The 24,594-nt window shown below is 45.4% G+C and overlaps 1 protein-coding gene across 2 annotated transcripts in view; it reads right to left on the bottom strand.

Annotated features, from left to right (window-relative positions):
• Positions 1-24,594, bottom strand: part of KIAA1958 (KIAA1958 ortholog) — a 142,091-nt gene that overhangs the window by 110,463 nt on the left and 7,034 nt on the right. The window contains exon 1 of one of the 2 annotated variants that reach the window (XM_039910612.1): positions 9,090-9,264. The exons of the other annotated variant lie outside the window; for it this stretch is intronic. The gene's annotated coding sequence lies outside the window, so the exon portion shown is untranslated. Of the gene's footprint in view, positions 1-9,089; positions 9,265-24,594 lie in introns of those variants that run through there. 2 annotated transcript variants of the gene reach the window in all.

Here is a 24,594-nt window from a genome sequence, read left to right as displayed (position 1 = left end):
CAAACTGGGTATGACTCAGCACATACTGCAGTCAACAGCAAAAATGCATGACAGACCTCTGATAAAGGCTATAATTAATAAGAATTGAGATGTAAAAAATATATTCTTAGATTACTGTTTTAAGAGAAACAGAAATAAACACTGGTGAGTAGCATTAGTAATTCATGGATTTAACAATAATGATAATAATTATGGTATTTGTTAAGCACTTACAATGTGCCAGGCACTGTACTAAGGTGCTGGGGAGGATCCAAGCAAATCGGGTTGGACAAGGTCCCTGTCCCATGTAGGGCTCACAATCTCAATCCCCATTTTTACAGATGAGGTACCTGAGGCCCAGAGAAGTGAAGTGACTTACCCAAGGTCACACAGCAGGCAAATGGCAGAGCTGGGATTAGAACCCATCTCTGGGCCTCAGTTACCTCATCTAGAAAATGGGTATTAAGACTGTATACCCCGCGTGGGACAACCTGATTACCTTGTATCTACCCCCAGCACTTAGAACAGTGCCTAAGGCAAAAGGCTGGCCCTGGAGAGAAGCCATAGGCTTCTAATAATAATAATAATAATTATGGTACTTGTTAAGCATTTACTAAATTCCAGCACTGTTCTAAGCGCTGGGGTAAGATACAAGTTAATCAGGTTGGACACAGTCCTTGTCCCATGTGGGTCTCCCACTCCCACCCCACTTTAGCGATGAGGAGACTGAGGCCCAGAGAAGTTAAGTGACTTGCCCAGGGTCACAAGGCAGACACGCGATGGAGCTGGGACCAGAATCCAGGACCTTCTGACTCGCTCTGCAGGCCCACGCTCTATCCACTAAGCCACTTAGCTATGACATAAGCTGGAATTCTAGGACTTTCAACAGAGACTTTGCATGATATAGGAGATCAGAAGCTCTACAATCATTGAGGGGAGGTTCAGGAATGTCAAAGTCAAAAGGCTGACGGAATGAATTTTGTATGTAAAACTGGTAGCTTGACCTTGTGCTCAAAACCAAAGTGATCTGCCAACAGTGTCAGAGCTAGAATCCACCCAGCCCCGCTAGCCCCTCCCCTGGCCGCTGAGCAGGAGCACTCTCCCATTCCCCAACCTTCCATCAGTATTTTAGAATGGCTCACAGTCTTAACTCCCATTTTACAGATGAGGGAACTGAGGCACAGAGAAGCTAAGTGACTTGCCCGAGGTCACACAGCAGATGAGTGGTGGAGCCGGGATTAGAACCCAGGTTCTTCTGACTCCCAGGCCTGTGCTCTATCCACTAGGCCATGCTGCTTCAGACCTAATCCATATAATATGGATTTAAACCATAAAAAGATATTTAGGAAGGATTTCATAATGCTCAACACAGGCAGTCCTAGGACTTATGACCTATTTGACTCCTGAAAACCGCATCTAAGTCAACTGCATCTCACGTCGCAACCGTCTTTCTCATAGGAACAATGTTATAAACGCGTTATTGGTTCCTGACACAAAATCATCTATCTTGTTTTTACCAAAATTACACAGAATTGTCTACACAATAAATTATTCATTCATTCATTCATTCAATAGTATTCATTGAGCGCTTACTATGTGCAGAGCACTGTACTAAGCACTTGGAATGAACAAGTCGGCAACAGATAGAGACGGTCCCTGCCGTTTGACGGGCTTACAGTCTAATCGGGGGAGACGGACAGACAAGAACAATGGCGATAAATAGAGTCAAGGGGAAGAACATCTCGTAAAACAATGGCAACTAAACAGAATCGAGGCGATGTACATTTCATTAACAAAATAAATAGGGTAATGAAAATATATACAGTTGAGCGGATGAGTACAGTGCTGAGGGGATGGGAAGGGAGAGGGGGAGGAGCAGAGGGAAATGGGGGGAAAAGAGGGTTAAGCTGCGGAGAGGTGAAGGGGGGGTGGTAGAGGGAGTAGAGGGAGAAGAGGACCGCAACAATGCATCTATATCGAGTCAGAGAGGTTCCTTGAGAATCTGCCTTTTCCATCAACCAATTAATCAATAGTATTTATTGAGCACCCACTGCACTCAGAAAACTGAATTAAGCACTTGGGAGAGTACAAGAGAGAAGGCATGATCCCTACCCTCAAGGATTGTAAGTGGGGAAGGCAGACATTAAAATAACTTACAGAATAGGTAACTGAGGCACAGAGAAGTGAAGTGACTTGGCCAAGGTTACATGGCACACAAGCGGTGGAGCCGGGATTAGAACCCATGACCTTCTGACTCTCAATGGGATTAAAACCCAGATCCTCTGACTCCCAGGCCGGAGATCTTTCCACAAGGCGACACTGCGACGCTGCTTCTCACTCTGGACAGTAGAATGAAAAATGGGCTGGAAAAGGGAAACCTGTGAGTCTGTGCCTTTTACTTCATCGGCTGCCTCTGGCCTGGATTGTCCTCCCTCCTCAAATCCGACAGACAATCACTATCCCCCCTTCAAAACCTTATTGAAGGCACATCTCCTCCAGCAGGCCTTCCCTGACTAAGCCCCCCTTTCCTCTTCTCCCTTCTCCCTTCTGCTTCTCCTTGACTTGCTCCCTTTGTTCTTCCCCTTCCCAGCCCCAAGGCACTTATATACCTATCTGCAATTTACTTACTTGTATTAATGTCTGTCTCCCCCCTCTAAACTGTAATCTCATTGTGGGCAGGGAATGTGTCTGTTTATTGTTGTATTGAACTCTGCCAAGCACTTACCACAGTGCTCTGCACATGGTAAGTGCTCAATAAATACGATCGAATTAATGAAAACAGGGACCAGTTTAGAAGCAGTGTGGCCCAGAGGATAGAGCACGGGACTGGGAGTCAGGAGGACCTGGGTTCTAATTCTAGCTCCTCCACTTGTCTTCTGTGTGTGTGACCTTGGGCAAGTCTTGATCAAGGCCAAATGGACAGATGCCAAGCAATATAAGTGTAAAATAGACTTGAACCTGACATCAAATAGACCAAGATCAGAGTTCTGAATCTTGATGAAATTAAAAGAGCCTTGGCATAAGCAAATGATACCAGAGATAAACATTATCTTCCCCTTTGACTGAAGTATAGAAAAGTTGCAGTATGCAGTCTCATGGTGTAGTGGATAGGGCACGGGCCTTGGAGTCAGAAGTCCTCCCGCAGTCCTGGAATTCCCTCCCTCCTCACCTCCGCCAAACTAATTCTCTTCCCCTCTTCAAAACCCTACTTAGAGCTCACCTCCTCCAAGAAGCCTTCCCACACTGAGCTCCCCATTTTCCTCTGCTCCCTCTACCCCCCTTCACCTCTCCGCAGCTAAACCCTCTTCTCCCCCCCCTCCCTCTGCTCCTCCCCCTCTCCCATCCCATCCCCTCGGCACTGTACTCGTCCGCTCAACTGTATAGATCTTCATCACCCTATATATTTTGTAAATGAGATGCACATCACCTTGATTCTATTTATTTGCTATTGTTTTAATGAGATGTTCTTCCCCTCGATTCTATTTATTGCCATTGTTCTCGTCTGTCCGTCTCCCCCGATTAGACTGTAAGCCCGTCAAAGGGCAGGGACTGTCTCTGTTACCGATTTGTACATTCCAAGCGATTAATACAGTGCTCTGCACATAGTAAGCACTCAGTAAATACTATTGAATGAAAGGCCAGGGGTTCTAATCCTGGCCCCACCACTTGCCTGCTGTGTGACCTTGGACAAGTCACTTCACTTCTCTATGCCTCAGTTACCTCATCTGTGAAAAATGGGGATTAAGAGTGTGAGCCCCATGTGGGAGAGGGACTGTGTCCAACTTGATTAGCTTGTATCTATCCCAGTGCTTAGAACAGTGCTTGGCACATAGTAAGCGCTTAACAAGTACCATTACTATTATTATTATTACTATGTGTCTTATTAAGTGTTCTGGTTGCAGAACTAAGTCAAACAAAACTTCACAATTGAAAGTCCTCCTCAGAATTTCAAAATTAGCCCAAATAATCTGGGGCAACCAGTGAAGGAATTGATTTCGGTCATAAATTTTGCCTAGAATAAGCTTGTTGCAGGCAGGGAATGTGTCTATCAGCTCTGTTGTATTGTACAGTGCTCTGCACATAGTAAGCAGTTACTATTATTATTAATGCCCCTGTCCCGCTTGGGGCTCATAGTCTTAATCACCATTTTACAGATGAGGGAACTGTGGCACAGTTCATTCATTTATTCATTCAATCATATTTATTGAGTGCCGACTGTGTGCAAAGCACTGTATTAAGCGCTTGGGAGAGTACAATACAACAACAAGCAGACACATTCCCTGCCCTCAACGAGTTCACAGTCTTGAGTGAAGTGACTGGCCTAAGGTCACATAGCAGATAAGTGGCAGAGCTGGATTAAAACCCAGGTCCTTCTGACTCCCAGGCCCGTGCTCTACTCACTATGCCATGCTGCTTCTCTGCTTCACTGTGTGCAAGAAATACCACTGATGATGATCATCACTTTTCTTCCGCTGAAATCAAAACTGATCAACTCAACTTCCGGCAAAACAATGACAGTTCAATATTTTGTTACATGAATATTCAAAACTGGGAACAAAACCTCCAACTGCAGAGTCTAACAAAAGCATCAAGGTAAAGTAAGAGCTTTGAATTTGAAAACTGAGCAGATAGTTTCTCATGATTTTTTTTTTTTATTAACCCAAAGAGTAGGATCAAATTTTCATTTTCAGGAAAAAGATCCTCAGCTTTTACTCCTATTAGCTTCTACTGATTTCCCCCCAAGTAGTGGCATCATTCTTTCAGACCATTACGGATCAACCAATTCTGACCTCCTAAACCTCCTGTCTCTCCCTACTCCAGGCCATACTTCACTCTGCTTTCTGGATCGTTTTTCTATAAAAATGTTCAGGCAATGTTTCCCCACTCCTCAAGAACCTCCAGTGGTTGCTCATCCCCCTCAGCATCAAACAGAAACTTCTCACGATTGGCTTTGAAGCATTCAAATCACCTTGCCCCCTCCTACCTCACCTCACTGCTCTCCTATTGCAACCCAGCCCACACACTTTGCTCCTCGAATACTAACTTTCTCACTATATCTCAATCTCTTCTATCTTGCCAACCTCTCGCTCTCAATCTCTTCTATCTTGCCAACCTCTCGCCCACGTCCTGCCTCCTGACCTGGAACGCCCTCCCTCCTCATATCCGACAATTACTCTCCCCTACTTCAAAGCCTTATTGAAGGCACATCTCGTCCAAGAGACCTTTCCTAAACCCTCCTTTCCTCCCTTCCACCTCGCCCTGACTTGCTCCCTTTATTCACCCCCCACCGCCCAACCCCACAGCACTTATGTATATATCTGTAATTTATTTATATTAATGTCTGTCTCCTCTCTAGACTGTTAGCACATTATGGGCAGGGAATTTGTTGGTTCTATTGTTACAGTATACTCTCCCAAGAGCTTAGTACAGTGCTCTACACACAGTAAGCACTCAAATGTGATTGACTGAGCAAATAAAGCTAAAAAAGGAAATTTAACCATCTCTTTCTCTTTTCTTTCTACAGAAAGGGTTCTCTGCTACACTTTAGAAAAAAAACAACAAGAAACCAAAGCAATTGTATATCAGAGACTGAAGCCCCACTTTCATAAAACCCCTAGACTAAGGCCATTAAGCAGATAAACGGTATATCCAGAATGGTTACCTTCATTGAAGAGAAGCAATATAAAGTGCTTGGACAGCTGGTTCATAGTGTAGCATAACCTTCAAATGTTTCTAAGTGCAGCAATAAAGTAAACATGGATCACCTTTTTGCGGGAAAATGACAGTCAGCGGCATGACCGAAGAATGCTCTAAATTCATCCACGGCACAAATGATACCAACAATATACAACAATCCAAATAAAGCTCTCTAAAACCAGGACCTATAATCTAGTAGAAGCACTTCAAGTCTCACAATGTTGAGGTGACTTAATGATGAATCAGGGAGAAAATAAATCTCCAGTCAGAGTGAAGTCCTGCACTACAGGCAAGCGGAAGGTGGGCAGAAGCTGGGGATCCAAGAGGCCAAAGTTTAAAGCATCACTACGAGCTCCGGCCTATGCAGGGGCCGGGACAGTCTCGTCCCCACCCCTGTCAATGACACCATAGGCGTGAATCCTCTGTACAACTACTAAAATGTTTGGGAGGGACTGTTTGAAGCCATGGTACCGAAGCACCACACCCTCTGAGTACTCTTTTGTATTGCTTTTTTCAGCTTGCTTTTACTCCTTGTAACTTGGTTTGTGTTTTATTCCTGTTTCTAAGTGTCTGGCATCAGCCCTTTGTGGAACAGGGACCATTTACAATTTTTGTCTCGAACCTCCCCCGAGAAAATAGTTTGGTGCTTGGCACAAAGGAAGCACACAGAAGTATGAGGATAATACAGTAATGATAACTGTTGTAAGAAAAGCAGGCACTGTTCTAAGCGCTGGAGTAGCTACAAGGCAATCAGATTGGACCCAGTTCATGTCCCACATGGGGTTCACAGGCCCCAGATCTCTTATACCTAACTGAACTGGGTCTTTGCCCTAAATATAAAATATACTGACGTGTTTCAAGAATAGGCACCCACATAAAATAACTATAAAATAGGAAAATGAATTACACTAGTCCCTGTGTTCTTAAACTGAGCCCCAAATGTGGATTACTACATCCTCTTTGAGAAGCAAAAATAAAAATCATGTAGAATATTTGTAATAATAATGTTGGTATTTGTTAAGCGCTTACTATGTGCAGAGCACTGTTCTAAGCGCTGGGGTAGATACAGGGTAATCAGGTTGTCCCATGTGGGGCTCACACTCTAAGTCCCCATTTTACAGATGCGGTAACTGAGGCACAGAGAAGTTAAGTGACTTGCCCACAGTCACACAGCTGACAAGTGGCAGAGATGGAATTAGAACCCATGACCTCTAACTCCTAAGCCCATGCTCTTTCCACTGAGCCAAATCCATTTTGCTTGAAGTATTTTTGATGATGCATATGGCAATGCTAGATTTTCTTTAATAAAAAGCAACAAAAGATAGCAAGGGGCATCATAAATAACTTTACCATCACAACACAACGTGTGTGTGTGCACCTGTGTGTGTGTGCGTGTGTGTGTGCGGGGAGAGAGAGACAGAAAATGGGAAAAAAATTTCAAGAAACCATTTGTCTCAAACTTCCTAGGGTTTTGGTAAAATGTTTTTCTCACCATTTATCACTTGGGAAAAAACATCTTGACAGTACTCTAAATAGATCAGCTGCAAAGATCGCAGCAAACAGGCCAAGAAAAAAAATGAATTCACTGAATGAATGAATGAAGGGAAAAAGGAAGGGCCAAGCAAGAGGTGATACACAGTATTATATTTCCCATTCCCTAGCTTCCCTATTTAGGCTACAGTAGATATGAACCCTAACTTCTCTATTACTACAGCAAAGCTGCTGTGAAAATTCTCTTTGGTGAAGAAAACCACACTGGAATAATCGGAACCGTATTCGCTTAAGAGGAAAAAAGGGGGCAGCAGGAAAACTCCCATGGTTGCAGGAGGGCTTCTTACCACCAACACTAATGGATCGCCACTTGAATAAACCATCCTGAAAGCCTTCTCTTTCCCCATTATTAACTCTGCCGCAGCCGAATGAAAACTAGTCCTATCCGTCTCAAACAGAGAGCCTGCTGGCAATGGTCCTCATGTAGCCCAGGGATGGCAGTGGAAAAAAAAACACAACTTTGGCCAGAGGGACCCACTGAAATTCCTCTGTCAACGCCATTTATCTGGCTCTGGCTGTACGGCGGTGTCTCTCTGTTCCCATCTCCCATTTGATAATTTTTCTCAAATAAAATTTGGTTGTAACCACATATACACATACATGGCCTTGATGATGGTACTGTCGCACAGAGGAGGCAGTGTGGTTTAGAAGGCTGGAAGGCAGGAGGCTTGAGTTCTAATCCCAGCTCAGCCCCTGGTCTGCTGTGTGACCTTGGGCAAGTTACTTTGCTCCTCTTGGCCTGAATTTCCTCATCTTAAATGGGGATAAACACCTGCTCTCCCTACCTCTTAGCATGTGGGCTCCATTTGGGACATGGACCCAGTCCAGTGAGATTATTTTATATCTTCCCCCATTCTCAGTACTGTGCTTTTGGCACAGAGTACAGGCTTAAAAAATACCTTAATTGTGGCCTTTTCAAAATTAGGTGCCCTTCACATTCCCCATACAATTCACCGAGCCCATGTGGACTGGAGTAGGGGGGTGGTAAAAAAAGGGCAAGAAAGGGAGGCAAGGTGAGGAGAAAAGCCAGGAGGAGAGGGAACTGTCAAATGAACAGATTTAAAAGCTGTCATTGGCCAGTACAATGGAAATCACCTTGTCATTGCAAGCTGTTTGCCAAGGTAAGTCATTATTAGGGGTTTTATTTTTCTTTATTGCCCCACCCTCCCCGATCCTACCCTTCTTTAACTCTGTCCCCTGCCACTTCCCAGCCATGCCAGCTTCACGCCCAGGAACCCCAAACCTGTGTTTTAAACTTGTCTCACCCATACCGCCCCTGAGCCTGGCATGCCAGCAGGGTCGCCCAAAATCATGGAGCAGCAGGGTCAGGACCAGAAAAGGAAGGGACACCCAAACAGTGAGGAATGGGAGCAACTACTGGCCTTTCGTCCCTTCTCCCATTCTTTTAATGGCATCTGTTAAGCGCTTACTATGTGCCAAACACTGTTTTAAATGCTGGGGTAGATACACGTGAATTAGGTTGGACACAGTTCCTGTCCCGCATGGGGCTCACAGTCTAAAAGTGGGCTGGAGAACAGGAAAACTGAGGCTTGGAGAACTTAAGTGACTTGCCCAAGGTCACATAGCAAGCATCTGACGGAACCAGGATTAGAACCCGGGTCCTCTGACTTCCAGGCACCTGCTCCTTCCATTAGGCCATGCTGCTCTAAAGTTTTGGGGCCACCCAGGTAGCAGCAAGACAGGGTAGGAGAGTGGGACAGATTATGAAAAAAACAAAGGGCATTCAAGATTTTCAGGCAAAGGGGAGAAGAAGCAAGGGGAGCCGTAATGAGGACACAAGTTTAAAGGAGGATGGGACCAATGGGTGGAGACGAAAGAAAAGAACATATTAAATGGCTTACCTGGGTGACCCAGAGCCGGCTTCAGATGGAACACAAGGTGAGCAACTGCCTCAAGATGTGGCACAGCAGCACGATGGGAGGGCAGGGCATGGCACAGCTGGTAGGCAGCACGTAAGGCTGTGGTTCAAAATGCAGGAGGGCCCAGCTCAAGTCAGAAGCGGTGCCTCTTAACAGAGACCTGAAGCAATGGAAGCAGGTCAGTGGCCCCCGCAGTGAAACACGCTAAGTTCAGGGAATCACAGAGTCCTCTCCGTGATGGTGTTACAGTACAGGGGCTTCAACAATCACAAGTATGTTCCCAGTGACCTCCCCGGCCCCCCTTCCTCTCACCCCTCCACTCTACAGATTTCTTGCTCTAACCCACCTCACCTGCATATCAACATGGACACAGCTGTATCACATCGCTAGTTATTGCAGCACTTTTCTTTTCTCATCATAACAATAATGATAATTGTGGTATTTTAAGTGCTGACTATGTACCAAGCACTGTTCTAAGCGCTGGGGTGGATACGAGGTCATCGGGTTGGACGCAGGTCTTGTCCCTCACGGGGCTCACGGTCTTGATGCCCATTTTACAGATGAGGTATCAGAGTAGAGAAGCGACTTGCCCATTGTCACACAGCAGACACCTGGCAGAGCCGGGATTAGAACCCACGACCGCTGACTCCTGGGCCCGTGTTCTTTCCACTAGGCTGTGCTGCTTGCTCTGCTTGCTCATAACCTCCTAACCTGCCATCTCATTCCAACAAAACTCGTCTCTCCCCACCAACAGAGGCTTCTGATCTTTAGACCACCCCCTCTACCCTTATCTCGGTTCACACTCACCTACCAGACCCCTCCATATTCAAATTTGTGCCGTCAACAGCATCGTCCCTAGGAGCCACCCCCTTCCCCCTCACCCCCAGCTTTCCCCTTCTTCCAGCTCCTCTCCCACTGTCTGTCCCCAAGCTTCCATTCCAGGACCAGTCTTCCCAGCTCTGATGATTGTGAATGGGAGGAGGCTGCTGAATGCTGAGTGATCTCTTCCCAAGAGGACTAAGGCATTCGTTTCATCATTCAGTTTATTCGATCTTATTTATTGGGCGCTTACTGTGCGGGAGAGTACAATATAACAATAAAGAGACACATTCCCTGCCCACAAAGAGTTCAGTCTAGAGGGGGAGACAGACAATATAAATAAATTCCAGCTATGTACATAAGTGCTTTGGGGCTGGGAGTAGGGGGATGAATAAAGGGAGCAAGCCAGGGCGAAGCGGAAGGGAGCGGGAGAAGAGGAAAGGGGGGCTTAGTCAGGGAAGGCCTTTTGGAGGAGTTGTGCCTTCAATAAAGCTTTTGAAGAAGGGGAGAGTACTTGTCGGTTGGATTTGAGGAGGGAGGGCTTTCCAGGCCAGAGGTCGGCAGCGAGATAGATGATAATGTCCTCACAGAGAGTCCTGAGGGGTACTCTCAAAAGAAAGGTCCAGGACCATGGGCACTAGCAACTGAATTTCGGGGCTTGTTGAGGAATTCAGAGACCACTCAACCTACAGGAAGTGTCCCTCAGGACAAAGGGAATCCTGCTCTTGAATGTGACAAAACTCAGATTGGTGATAAGAATCTGGAATGGGTGGAGTGAGTTGAACCAGTTTGAAGTTTGCCTGGTTTTCTCTGACTACATGCCTGCAAGACCTGCAGAATTCCTTTTAGCTAGCAATTAAACCTTACAATGGACTGCTGAATCAAGTGTTGGGATCCTGCTGATTTGGGAGTCCTGGGTGAATTTCTGTCAGGCATATTTATTCAGAAAATAATCATTTATTCATACTGTGTGCAGGGTTTTTTTTTTACTTCAAAGCAGCAAAGGCAGCAATGTGGGAGAGATACTTGAAGAATAGGGTCCACGGTGTATCAAGATGAAGAAAAAAGAATCCAATTCTTTCTATTTCTAGTTTTGGTTCCTTATCCATGGATAATTTCTTACCATTCCATGCTATCCTCTGATCTCACCATGCTCCCGCCATCCCCTCCCCCAATCAACCCATCCCTGTCCTCCTTTCCCAACACCCTGCCCCTATTCCTCTCAATCAAATCCCTCCCTCCCACCCCATCTTTGTCCTTCTTTCCCTGAGCAGCCCCCATCCTCCCGTCAGCTCACTCCCAACCAATCCCTCCCCGTTTCCCCCAAAAGCCACAGCCTTTGAAGCCCCAGCAACACAAGTCACTGCTCCTCCTCTCATTACTGAAACCTGACTTTCCCCAGATGACACTCTCTCTAGGAGGACCTCATCTTCTCTCACTCCCCATGACTCACTGGGAAAGGGGAAGAAGCAGACTTCCTACTCATTCCCCAATGCCACTTTCGCACCATTCCACCTCCCCCATCCTTCGAAGTCCATATCATCCGCCTCTATCTCCCAATCCAATTACTACTCACTGTTATCTACTACCCGCCAAGTCCCCAACTCCAACTTTCTGAACCATTCTGATCCCTTTCTCTCTTTCTACAACTCTACATTCATTAATTCATTCAATCGCATTTACCGAGTGCTTACCATGTGCCAGGCACTGTACTAAGCGCTTCGGAGAGTACAATACAATACACAGATACATTCCCTGCCCACAACATGCTTACAGTCTACAGTGGGGAAGACAGACATTAATATAAATAAATTACAGATATGTACATAAATGCTGTGGGGCTGGGAGGGGGGAAGAACAAAGGGAGCAAGTCAGGGCCTCAGGGCCTCAGGAGTGGGAGAAGAGGAAATGGCCGGGGGGGGGGGGGGGGGGGGGGCGGACCTAGAGAAGGCTCCTGGAGGAGATGTGCCTTCAGTAAGGCTTTGAAGGAGGGAAGAGTAATTGTCTGCCGGATTTGAGGAGGGAGGGCATTCAAGGCCTGAGCCAGGACGTTTGCGAGGGGTCAGTGGCGAGGTAGACGAGATGAAGGCACAGCGAGAAGGTTAGCACTAGAGGAGCAAAGTGTGCGGCCGGGTTGTAGTAGGAGAGTAGCGAGTGGGACATCTAAGTAGAGATGTCCTGATGTCCTTCTTGCCAAATCCAACGGCTTCTACTCCATTCTAATCCTCCTAGACCTCTCAGCTGCCTTCAACACTGTCAACCACCCCGTTCCCCTGGAAATATTATCCAACTTTGGCTTCACTGACACTGTCTTCTCCTGGTTCTCCTCATAACTCTCGGATCACTCAGGCTCTTTCACAGGCTCCTCCTCTGTCTCCCACCCTCTAACAGTGGGCTTAGTTTTGGGTCCCCTTCTATTCTCCACTTGGCGAATTCCCTTACAGAATTAATTGGCTCACATGGCTTCAACTACCATCTCTATGCAGATGGTTCCCAAATCTACCCCTCCAGCCCTGACCTCTCTCTTTCTCCACAATCTCACATTTCCTCCTGCCTTCAGGACATCTCTACTTGGCTGTCCGGCAGACACCTCAAACTTAACGTGTCCAAAACAGAACTCCTCATCTTCCCGCCCAAACCTTGTCCTCCTAACTTTCCCATTACTGTAGGCAACACCACTACCCTATCTCACAAGTCTGTAACTTTGGCCATATCCTCAATTTATGTCTTTCATTCAACCCACATGTTCAATCTGTCACCAAATCCTGTCAGTTCTACCTTCAGCTGGAGGAAGAAGCATGGAATAGTAGATAGAGCATGGGCCTGGGAGGCCGAAGGTCATGGGTTCTATTCCTGGCTCTGCCACTTGTCTGCTGGGTGACCTTGGGCAAGGTGCTTAACTTCTCTAGGTCTCAGTCACCTCATCTGTAAAATGGAGATTGAAACTTAAAAATCTTACTTAAAAATCACCTCCTCCAAGAGGCCTTCCCAGACTGAGCTCCTCTTCCCCCTCTACTCCCTCTGCCATCCCCCCTTTACCTCTCCGCAGCTAAAGCCTCATTTTCCCCTTTTCCCTCTGCTCCTCCACCTCTCCCTTCCCATCCCCACAGCACTGTACCCGTCCGCTCAACTGTATATATTTTCGTTACCCTATTTATTTTGTTAATGAATTGTACATCGCCTTGATTCTATTTAGTTGCCATTGTTTTTACGAGATGTTCTTCCCCTTGACGCTGTTTAGTGCCATTGTTCTTGTCTGTCCGTCTCCCCCGATTAGACTGTAAGCCCGTCAAACGGCAGGGACTGTCTCTATCTGTTGCCGACTTGTTCATCCCAAGCGCTTAGTACAGTGCTCTGCACATAGTAAGCGCTCAATAAATACTATTGAATTGAATGAATGAATGAAACTTGAGCCCCATGTGGGACAGGGACTCTGTTCAACCCCACTTGCTTATATCCACCCCAGCGCTTAGTACAGTGCCTGGCACATAGTAAGCACTTATATACTACAATTATTACTATTCAAAACCGCTAATATCTACCCTTTTCTCTCCATCCAAACCGCTACCATGTTGATACAAGCACTGATCCTATCTCACCTTGATCGCTGCATTGGCTTCTTCACTGACCTCCTTACCTCCTCTCTCTCTCCCCATATTTCCATCTGTCGACCAGATCATTTTACTAAAAAAACTCTTTAAACCACATCGCCCCCTTCTCAGGAACCTCCAGAAGCAGCATGGTCTAGTGGAAAGAGCACGGCCTGGGAGTCGGAAGGACCTCCGTTCCAATCCCTGTTCCGCTGCTTATCTGCTGTTTGAACTTGGGCAAGTCACTTAACTAATCTGTGCCTCAGTTACCTCACCTGTAATTATGACTGTAAGCCCAATGTGGGACATGGACTGTGTCCAACCTGATTAGCTTATATGTATCTCAGCATTTAATGCAGTGCCTGGCACGTAGTGTTTAACAAATTCCATTAAAAAAAATCCTTCAGTGGTTGTCCATCAAACAGAAACTCCTTATCAGCTTTAAAGCACTGTGTCAGTTCATCCCCTCTTATTTTACCTCATTGATTTCCTACTACAACCCAGGCCACCCACTTCAGTCCTTTAAGGCCAACGTGCTCAATGTACCCCCATCTCATCTATTATGCCACGACCTCCCCTGGTCTGGAATTCCCTCCCTTTTCATGTGTGACACCCCCCACTCTCCACACCTTCAAAGTCTTATTAAAATCACATCTTTTATGAGTCCTTCCCCGACTAAGCCCTCATTTCCCCTACCTCCTCTTCCTTCTGCATCTGCATTGCAGTTCTACCCTTTAAGGACCTGATATTCACCCCACTCTCAGATCCACAGCACTCAGGTCATATCATAATTTTCTTTATTTACTAACATCTGTCTCTCCCTCTAGACTGTAAGCCCCTTGGGGGCAGGGAACGTGTCTACCAACTCTATTGTAAGCGCTCAATAAATACCACCGATTGATTTGATTGATATTCCAGAAGCTTTCAAAATATCCTTCTCAGAAAATAATAGCATACAGACTATGTCTATCCCACTTATCAACAGGAAGCATAACTTTCTCTTTTTCTTGAAAATTGACACCAGTGGCAGAACTCGTAGAGAGTGAGTTAATGAGTCCAATGTGTAAGAGGATGTAAGAGAGGGTGCTTTCAGAACACACATTTGAGCTGGGGGAGATGTACTCAAGTTGGCTGGAGACATAGGTCCCCACTGGAATTATCTTTCCCAGCTCCCTAGTCCTTACTATCTCTCAATTAGTGGGGGTCTTTAAGTGCGAGACATCTTGGCAGCAAATCAGAACTCAAGACCCAGGGAGATATCTTCCTCAGTATTATCCTCTTAAATTAAAAAGTGATTACCAGTATCTTTTCAAACTGTTTTTAATTTTAATAATAATAATAATGGTATTTCAGTGCTTACTATGTGCCACGCACTGTTCTAAGTGCCAGAAGATTCAAGGTAATCAGGTTGTCCCACGTGAGGCTCACAGTCTTAATCCCCATTTTCAGATATGGTAATTGAGGCACAGAGAAGTTAAGTGGCTTGCCCAAGGTCACACAGCAGACAAGTGGCAGAGCCTGGATTATCCAGGATTCCTTTCAGAAACAGTGTTACCCATTCTACTCTTTATGGCCTTTGCTTTTGTTGGTTTGTTTGTTTTCCCTAACAGGTACAATCTATTTCTTTAAATTCCCTCTTTCCAACTATTTCTGATTTGGAAGTACTACTTCTAGACTGTAAGCACGTTCTAGACTAACTCGTAGGCAGGGAATATGTCTGCTAAGTCTGTTGTATGTACTCTCCTGAGCGCTTAATACAGTGCTCCGTATATAGTAAGCACTCAATAAATACCATTCACGATGATGATGATGATTTGGACTCTGACAGGTCCTTGATCAAATAACGTTTGTTTTTCTCAACCTTCCTTCTCAGCAACCTTCCACCCAATGGAGGAGATACTCCTTGAGAAACACTGAGAGTGTTAATGCTCAGTACCCTTTACAAAATACCAATTTCATTCTGTTTCTAGTTACTTGAAACTCTTCCACATGCATTACCTTATCTACAACTGAATGCGGCACATCTGCCCAAACTCATCCCTGAAGATTAAATTAAATTACCTTGGCAGTCACATTATATATGCAGCATATTTATCTAGCACTGTCTTTTCTATTTCCTATCTTGTGTCTTGAAAATGTAAAAGCAATTCAATTTGCTACCTCTACTTTCTACTAACCAATCTGTCCCCGCTTCCACCCAGCAACATTACTTTTCCTCTCTCATCAACTCCCATGTCCACTGCCCCCCAAACTATCAATCCATCAAATCAATTGTATTTATTGAGCACTTATTACCACTAATAATAATGTTACTTGTTAAGCCTTTACTATGTGTCGAGCATTGTTCTAAGTGCTGGAGTAGATAATAGTAATGATGGTAGTTGTTAAGTGCTTACTATGTGCCAAGCACTGTTCTAAGAGTTGGGGTAGATACAAGGTAATCAGCTTGTCCCACGTGGGGCTCACAGTCTCAATCCCCATTTTACAGATGAGGTAACTGAGGCACAGAGAAGTTAAGTGACTTGCCCAAGGTCACACAGCAGACAACTCCCTTCTTGAACCTCTATTAATCTGGTTCTGATCCCTTTACACAACTATGATTGATCTCTCCAAGGTCAGCGATTGCTTCCCCGTTGCCAGATCAGACTCTTTTCAGAACTAATCCTTCTTGACTTCTCAGCTACTTTCTACACCACGAACCCCTCCCTTCTTTTGAAAACACTGACACTGATTTTTCTGACGGTATTCTCTCCTGATTATCCTCCTACCTCTCTGGCTGATCTTTCTCAGACTCTTTCACCTGCTGTCCCTCTGTCCCCCATTCCTCACGATGAGTGTCTCTAAAGGCTCAGTTCTGGGTCCCCTTCTCTTCCCACTTTACACTCTTTCAGGGATCATCATGTCGACCAGCTCTAGTATATCGTACTCTCCCAGGCGCTTAGTACAGTACTCTCACACCCAGTAAGGACTCAGAAAATACCACTGCTTAAACGAGTATCTTATATGCTGCAAAAAAAATGAGGATGGTAAACCTTATCTCCATTGACAAATTGGGGGTTTCCGGTTACCGAAGTCACCGAGGTGTCAGACAATCATTTAAGAGCAGAGCTGAGAAGCAAGTTAAGTCTCCTGACTCTCAGGCTATGGTACTTTCCTAGACTGGACTGTGACTATTTCTTATGCTGTACTCAAGAAGAACTTGAAGGAATGTGTTTCAAGTTATAAGAAGATTGGAAAATCATCAGGCTCTCATCATGAAAACCGGGATGCATTGGGAAATGAAATTAGAACCCATAATGAATGCTCCTCCTCTGCCTCCCAACCTCTTGAGGCGCCCCTCAGTGTCCAGTTCTGGATCCCCTTCTAGTCTCCATCTACACCCACTCCCTTGGAGAACTCATTTGTTCACATGGTTTCAACTCCCACTGCTAGACAGATGATTCCAAAATTCCTCCTTCTCTGCAGTCTCGTATTTTCTCCTGCCTTCAGGACATCTCTACCTGGATGTCCCGCCGACACCTCAAACTTGACATGTCCAAAACAGAACTCTGCATTTTCCCACCCAAACCCTGTCCTCCTCCTAACTTTCCCAACACTGTAGACATCAACACCATCCTCCCTGTCTCCCGAGCCATTAACCTTGGCATTATCCTCAACTCACCTCTCTCATTCAACCCACGTATTCAACCTTTTACCATAACCTGCTGGTTTAACCTTCACAACATTGCTAAAATCTGCCCTTTCCTCTCCATCCAAACTGCTACCATGTTGATCCAAGCACTTATTCTAACCAGCCTTGCTCACTGCATCACTGCATGAGAAGCAGCATGGCTCAGTGGAAAGAGCACGGGCTTGGGAGTCAGAGGTCATGAGTTTGAATCCTGGCTATGTCGTTTGTCAGCTGTGTGACTGTGGGCAAGTCACTTCACTTCTCTGTGCCTCAGTTACCTCATCTGTAAAATGGGGATTAACTGTGAGCCTCACGTGGGACAACCTGATTACCCTGTATCTACCCCACCGCTTAGAACAGTGCTCTGCACATAGTAAGCGCTCAACAAATACCGACATTATTATTATTATCATCAGCCTCCTTGCTGACCTCTCTGCCTCTTGTTTCTTCCCACTCCAGTCCATACCTCACTCTGCTGCCCAGATCATCTTTCTAAAATAAAGTTCAGTCCATGTTTCCCCACTCAAGAACCTCCAGTGGTTGCCCATCTATCTCTGTATCAAACAGAAGCTACTTACAATTGGCTTTAAATCACTCAGTGAGTTCTCCCCCTGCCATCTCACCTCACTGATCTCCTGCTACAACCCAACCTGCACAATTCACTCCTCTAACGCCAATCTACTCACTGCACCTCGATCGTGCCTATTTCGCCGCTGATCCCTCGCCAACATCCTGCCTCTGGCCTGGAACTCCCTCCCCGTTCATATCCTAGAAATCACTACTCTCGCAATCTTCAAAACCTTATTAAAAGCACATCTCTTCCTGGAGGCCTTCCCGACTAAGCCCTCTTTTCCTCTACACCCTCTCCCTGGCACTTGGATTTGTACCCTTTATTCACTCCACCCTCAGCTTCCAGCACTTATGTATATGGCCGCAATTCATTTTAATTCATTCTAGTCCCTCTAGACTGTAAGCTCCTTGTGGGCAGGGAACATGTCTACCAGCTCTGTTTTATTATGCTCTCCCAAGTGCTGCACACAATAAGCACTCAACAAATAGGATTAATTGATTGATTAATCGATGAGTAGAGGTCCTTTCACATTATTAATGTTGTCCTGGAGCTGGAAGAGACTTCGAAAGCTCATCTAGTCCAATTCAAGCTTACTGATATATAAATAATGTAAGAGAACTGGTTTTCCAGCACATTCTTAAAGACTCCAGGGATGGGGATTCATAGCCATCCTTGGTTGATCGCCTCAGGGTTTAATCACCTCTATTGTCAAGTTCTTTATGTCTAACTTAAATCTTTCTTGTTGCTTTGCAAATTATTTTATTTTCTTCCTAGTAAAACCATTCATGCTAGACTGGGTTTATTGCCATTTTTTCATCTACTCTTACAGGCAACCTAATCACCACTAATTGGGCTAGTTTTCAAAGAAAATGCTCATTTTTGTAACTTTTTTATTATCGAAACAAATCTCCACACTGGAATAATAAGCATCTTTACCTGTACGACTTTACATCCTGGAGATAGGCTTGTTCATTTTGACAAAAATGTCATATAGTTGATTGACCTGGAAAAATGAGAACTAAGCCAACAGAAATATTTAGTGGTGAGCAGGGCCAAAGAGACGTGAGAAAGTGGTTTGAGGTATCTGATGGAAAGGGAAATATATGAGACAGTCAGCTTTATGGCACTAGCCACCCAACAGGAAACTGTTTGATGTCAAGAAACAACTCTCAGCCGTTTAATAATGTATATTTTTATGACATGGCTTCCAGCTGTTATTTCACCTTGGCTTCCAGCTAGACTGAATCAAATTTTAACCACCCTTCTGACATTGTACATATTCATATAGCAAGTGTAGTCTATTAAAGCAGATGCAGTATGCTTCAAAGTGCTCAATTAAATTGTGGAATGCTTCTTGTAAATTAAGGCCCTGTTGAATAACCATCTTCCACGCAAATGATTTTTCCCTCAGTCTTAACAATGTGCCTTCATCACATGTAGCAGCTCCAGCCCAGACTTATTTGCAGGATTTGACAAAAATGAATTCCGCCTCATTATTCCAACAGAAATGAGAAAGAGAATTTAAGCTTTTTTAATGTTTCTTTGCCAGGCAGCCTTTTGTGAATGCACCAGTAGTCAGGCCTTACTTTTCCTTGACCTGATCTGAGCAGTCTACATTTGGGAATGAATTATTTAACCAGGTGCATATTACCAGTGCATTTATAAGAGATTCAGCCAGTGAAATACGTCTCTGATGGAAAAGTACTGGAGAAATAGTCTTTTCTTCTCCCTTCCCCTTTCCGCAAAATGGTAATTTTCCATTAGAAAGTCAGTATATTGAGCCTTACTTCGTTTTATGAAGGAAAAGTCTTTGAAACGGAAACACAGTTGTGTACTACAGGAAAAAAAAACCACCACTCATTGCAATAGAAGTCAATACCTCCAACATAATACTTTGATCTTTCAGGTCAAAAAACTTTGACAGGTGTCCTTATAGATACAGATTTCCTTTTTCCCATCCGTGTTACAACTCTAATCTTCAACTATTACCTCACACAGTTAAATTCCTTTTCAGAGGTATGTCACCAAGTAATCCGTTCTCAAAAATGGAAGGAAGATGCGATTTTAGTCCCGGTGATATCACACACGAGTATTTAATACAAATCATGAAGACTCAACCTATTATGGGTCAAATTAGTGGCCATAACCTCGAACGCCCCTAACTCTTCCAAATCTTGGATTCCTGAGACACAGGTTTCACTACCAGTTTGGTTGACTAGGGTACCAGAAGTATCCCACAAGGATTTGAGAAGGTAAAGAAAGAGTGCACCTGGAATTTTTCCCCCAATCAAAAAGAAGCGGTGTTACAGCCTTTGTTGCACCCAATTCAGTTGAAAAAGGATCACAGAAGAGGGCCTGGTGCTCTCCTACTTCTCTCTCCCCTTGTCCCATCTGTGACTTAAGGCCTTCATCATCACCACTCCATGCCCCAATCCCATTATCAGGGCTGCTGTGGGGTGGGGAGGCCTCTAGTGGCTTCCCAGCATGGAGCCTTGTTGACTGGGGTGCCTAGGGACAGCAGAGGTTGTTAGGTCAATGATAATAATGTTGGTATTTGTTAAGCGCTTACTATGTGCAGAGCACTGTTCTAAGCATTAAGTTAGATACAGGGTAATCAGGTTATCCCATGTGAGGCTCATGGTTAATCCCCATTTTACAGATGAGGTAACTGAGGCACAGAGAAGTGAAGTGACTTGCCCACAGTCACACAGCTGACAAGTGGCAGAGCCAGGATATGAACCCAAGACCTCTGACTCCCAAGCCTGGACTCCTTCCACTGAGCCACATCTGTGTTTTTTAAGGGTTTATTATGTGCCAGCCACCCTTCTAAGCACTGGGGTAGATACAAGGTAAACAGGTTGGACACATGTCCCATCTGGGGCTCGCAGTCTTAATCCCCATTTTACTGATTAAGTCACTGAGGCACAGAGAAATGAAGTGACTGACCAAAGGTCACACGGCAGACAAGTGGCAGAGCTGGGATTAGAACCCAGGTCAACGACAGAAAATCAACTGGAAGGGCAGGGGAGGGTGGTCATCAGTGGCGCCAGTGCCAGGTCTTGAACCATGGTGCCCTCTCCCTGGCCGGGCTGGCTGGGTGGGCTGGGTGAACCGTCTGCTGCCTCCTCCTCCCTGCACCCCAAAACCCTAATGCAAGTTTCCACAGGCCTTCAGGTTTCCCCACTTGGGGTCAGTGAACCCTCCACTCCTCTGCTTGGAGGGTCTTGGCTCCCACCTCCCGACCCCGTTTTTCAAACGACGCATTTGGAGCTGTGCGGCAGATGGGGGGGGGATAAAAAGAGAGGGGAAAGGAAAGGAAGGTCCTCTACACTTTCCCTTTCTCTTCCTCCCTTCCTCCTGTCTCTTTCAATTCATTGAGTGATTCTCCCCTTCTCCTCCTTTCACCCTTTTCTCGTCTCTCCTCCTCCACCTGTCCCTTTTCCTCCCTTCTTTTTTTTCCCCTCCCTCCACTACTCCTCCCCCTTCTTTTTCATCTTCTTCAAACACTCCCCTCCTCCCTCATCGGTATCTTTTCCTCCTGCTCCTGTGCCAGCTGGCCTGAGAGAGAAAGGCCAGAGGGAGAGGGGGGGTATTTGAGACTCCCTTGAAAGTTCAGTGGCGGAAGGCGGCAGGGAGGAAGAGAGGGGGAAGTTGTAGTTTCTAGATAATTTCTAGTGCCCCGCCCACCCCCCCCACGGCCCCAACGTCCACCCATTCTTCCCAGTTTGGGGGCACTCTGTTAATCACCTAACTCTAGGCTTGCTAGATGCCACAACCAAATGCCCAATCGCCATCTTACATCATGTAAAATTATTTCAGTAAAACAGTTGGAAAGCTGGTCATCTTTTTCATACCATTTGGAAGAAACATCCTTAGTTGGTAACTCGGTTGTGCGGAAGAGCCCAGAGTTATGACTGGTGAATTTTTCAGGCCGGATAAAATCATAATTCAAAGACCGTTAGGGAATGCAATGATTAAACATGTATTTGCCTAGCTGTGTAAAGAAAAATCATGAATGCAACCAAAGTTTTCCCAAGATTTACCACTATGGCTCTGCGTGCTGAGAAATTAATCAGGGAAATCTTGTGGAAGGAGGTGGGATTTTAGGAGGGCTGGAAATGGGGGAAGAGGTGTGGTCGTTAAAGAAGTGGCATGGCTTAGTGGAGAGAACAAGGGCCTGGGAATCAGAAGGTCTTGGATTCTAATCCCGGCTCCGCTCCTTGTCTGCTGTGTGACCTTAGGCAAGTAGATTCAGTGCTCAGTGCCTCAGTTACCTCGTCTGTAAAATAGGGACTAAGACTGTGAGCCCCATGTGGGACAGGGACTGTGTCCGAGCCAATTTGCTTGTAGAGTGTCTGGCACATAGTAAATGCTTAACAAATACCATCATTATTATTATGTGAGGACAGAAGAAGCTCCAAGTTAGGGGAACAGTGTGAGCGAAGAGACAGAGGCAGAAGACTTGAGAACAAAGTAAAGCGAGTTGGGGAAATAGCCAGAGAAGAGAGTAGGTAGGTAAAATGGGGGTCAAGTCAGAGAGTCTTCAAGAATCCCACAAACTTACTGTAAGGAATTAGGGTTTGATACAAAGAGACTCGGGGAGCCAACTGAGGATTTTTAGGAGAGGTGAGATGTGGGCCAAGCTTCAGAAATACAATCCAAGCAGTAGTATGTAGTAGAGCTTGGCACAGAGAAGAAACCGGAGGCAGGGAGGAACGGCAAGAAGGCTAATAATAATAATAATAATAATGATGTTATTTGTTAAGCGCTTACTATGTGCCAGCCAATGTACTAAGCGCTAGGGTGGATACAAGCAAATTGGGTCACTTGGGGTTCGCAGTCTTAATCCCCATTTTACAGATGAGATAACTGAGGCACCGAGAAGTGAAATGACTTGCCCAAGGTGACAGAGCAGACAAGTGGCAGAGCTGGGATTAGAACCCACCTCCACCGACTTCCAAGCCCATGCTCATGCCACTAGGCCATACTGCTATCAGTGGCAAGACCAGAGCTTGAACTGGAGCGGTAGCAAATTGCATGGAGAGGAAGGTGGGAATCTGGACAGGATATGTGCCTGTTTTTTGCTGTACTGCCTTCTCCCAAGTGCTTAGTACAGTGCTCTGCGCATAGTAGGTGCTCAATTAATACAACTGAATGCAGGAATTAAATGTTGTGCAGGAAAAACAGGGTAGGATTTGGCAGTGGAACAACAGCGAAACATCAAGGAGGATACCAAGGTTCCGTGTGGGCTTCCGAGATGGAAAGGATGGTTGTGTTGTCAACCAAGGAAGTCAGTGAGAGTGGGTTTAGGGGGAAATAATAATGATAATAATAATAATAATAACATTTAGACTAGGAGTTCGGTTTTTGTCGTGTTGAATTTCCAGCGGGACTTCCAAGTGGAGATGTCCTGGAAGCAAGACTAGATGCAAGACTGTAAGCTTGTTGTGGGCAGGGAATGTCACTGTTTATTGCTGTGTTGTGCCTTCCCAAGTGCTTAGTACAGTGCTTTGCACACAGTAAGCGCTCAATAATGAATGAATGAAAGAGGGATTACAGGTCAGATGAGAGGCGAGGTCCAGATAGACAGATTTGGGGAGTTGTCCGCATAGAGGTGGTAGTTGAAGCCATAAGAGTGGATGAACTGTCAAGAGCATAGATGCAAAGCAAGAAGAGTAGAGAACTTAGAGAAGAATCTTGGGGGATGCCCACGGGAGGAGCGGGAGAACAAAACCGAGGTGTGGTCAAAGAGGTGAGGTAGGAGGAGAACCAGGATAGTTCTGTGTCAGCAAAACATGAGTCCTGATAGTGTTCTGAGGAGGAGGAAGTGATCCATGGGGCCAAATGCAGCGGAAAAGTCGAGGAAGACCGGGATGGAGGAATCTTTTAGACTTGGCTATGAGGAGGTCATTGGCGACTTGGGAAAGGACAACCTTGGAGGAGAGAAGAGGTTGAAAGCCAGTCTGAAGGAGGAAAAGAGAAGGAAAAGAGATCAAGCACTTAGTACAGTGCCCTGCACACAGTAAGCGCTCAATAAATACGACTGAATGAACGAAACCTTTCACAGCCTGGAAATCTGGGGCCTGGTTTGACCCAGCCCACCCCAAACAGACACGGGATGGCAGCACGCCAATCTGTCTCCACATGTATCGAATCGGAAGTGGTTCCAGGTGACACCACCGCACACGTGGTTTCACACATGTAATTAAGACAGTGGGGAGGAGCCGAGGGGGACCCCGAAAAGTGTGTGGGGACAGTTGTGAGGAGCATCAGAACTAGCTAGTTGCCTGTCTACTTGTTTTGTTTTGTTGTCTGTCTCCCCCTTGTAGACTGTGAGCCCGTTGTCGGGCAGGGATCGTCTCTGTTGCCGAAATGTACTTTCCAAGCGCTTAGTACGGTGCTTTGCACACGGTAAGCGCTCAATAAATATAATTGAATGAACTAGCTTCTGCTCAATGACTTTAGCTGGCCCCTAGTAGCAATAAACCTATTAAGTGCTTGGAAAAGTACAGCATAAAAATGAGATGTGTTCCCTACCCACAAAGCGCTTACACTGAAATGGGGAAGTCAGACTTAAAACTCTTTACAAATAGTGCCAGGCTCTAACTACGTGACACTCTCAAGGGAAGTTTCAGTATTCTAGAAGAGATGACGAGAACAAAATAATATAAGAATATCTTGCAGAAAACAAAAATTTAAGATAACATGGCTTTCGATCAATATGGTCATACGTAGTCTCCTATTCTCCCCCCAAATAATTTGATTAGGTATTTTTAATCACGCAAAAGTATTTTACCAATCATTTCAACTCTTCAGTTTTAAAACCGTTTATGGATT

Source organism: Ornithorhynchus anatinus, chromosome X3 (assembly GCF_004115215.2).
Source record: "Ornithorhynchus anatinus isolate Pmale09 chromosome X3, mOrnAna1.pri.v4, whole genome shotgun sequence".
Classification (NCBI taxonomy): Eukaryota; Metazoa; Chordata; class Mammalia; order Monotremata; family Ornithorhynchidae; genus Ornithorhynchus; species Ornithorhynchus anatinus.
This window is presented reverse-complemented; position numbering and strand designations above follow the sequence as displayed.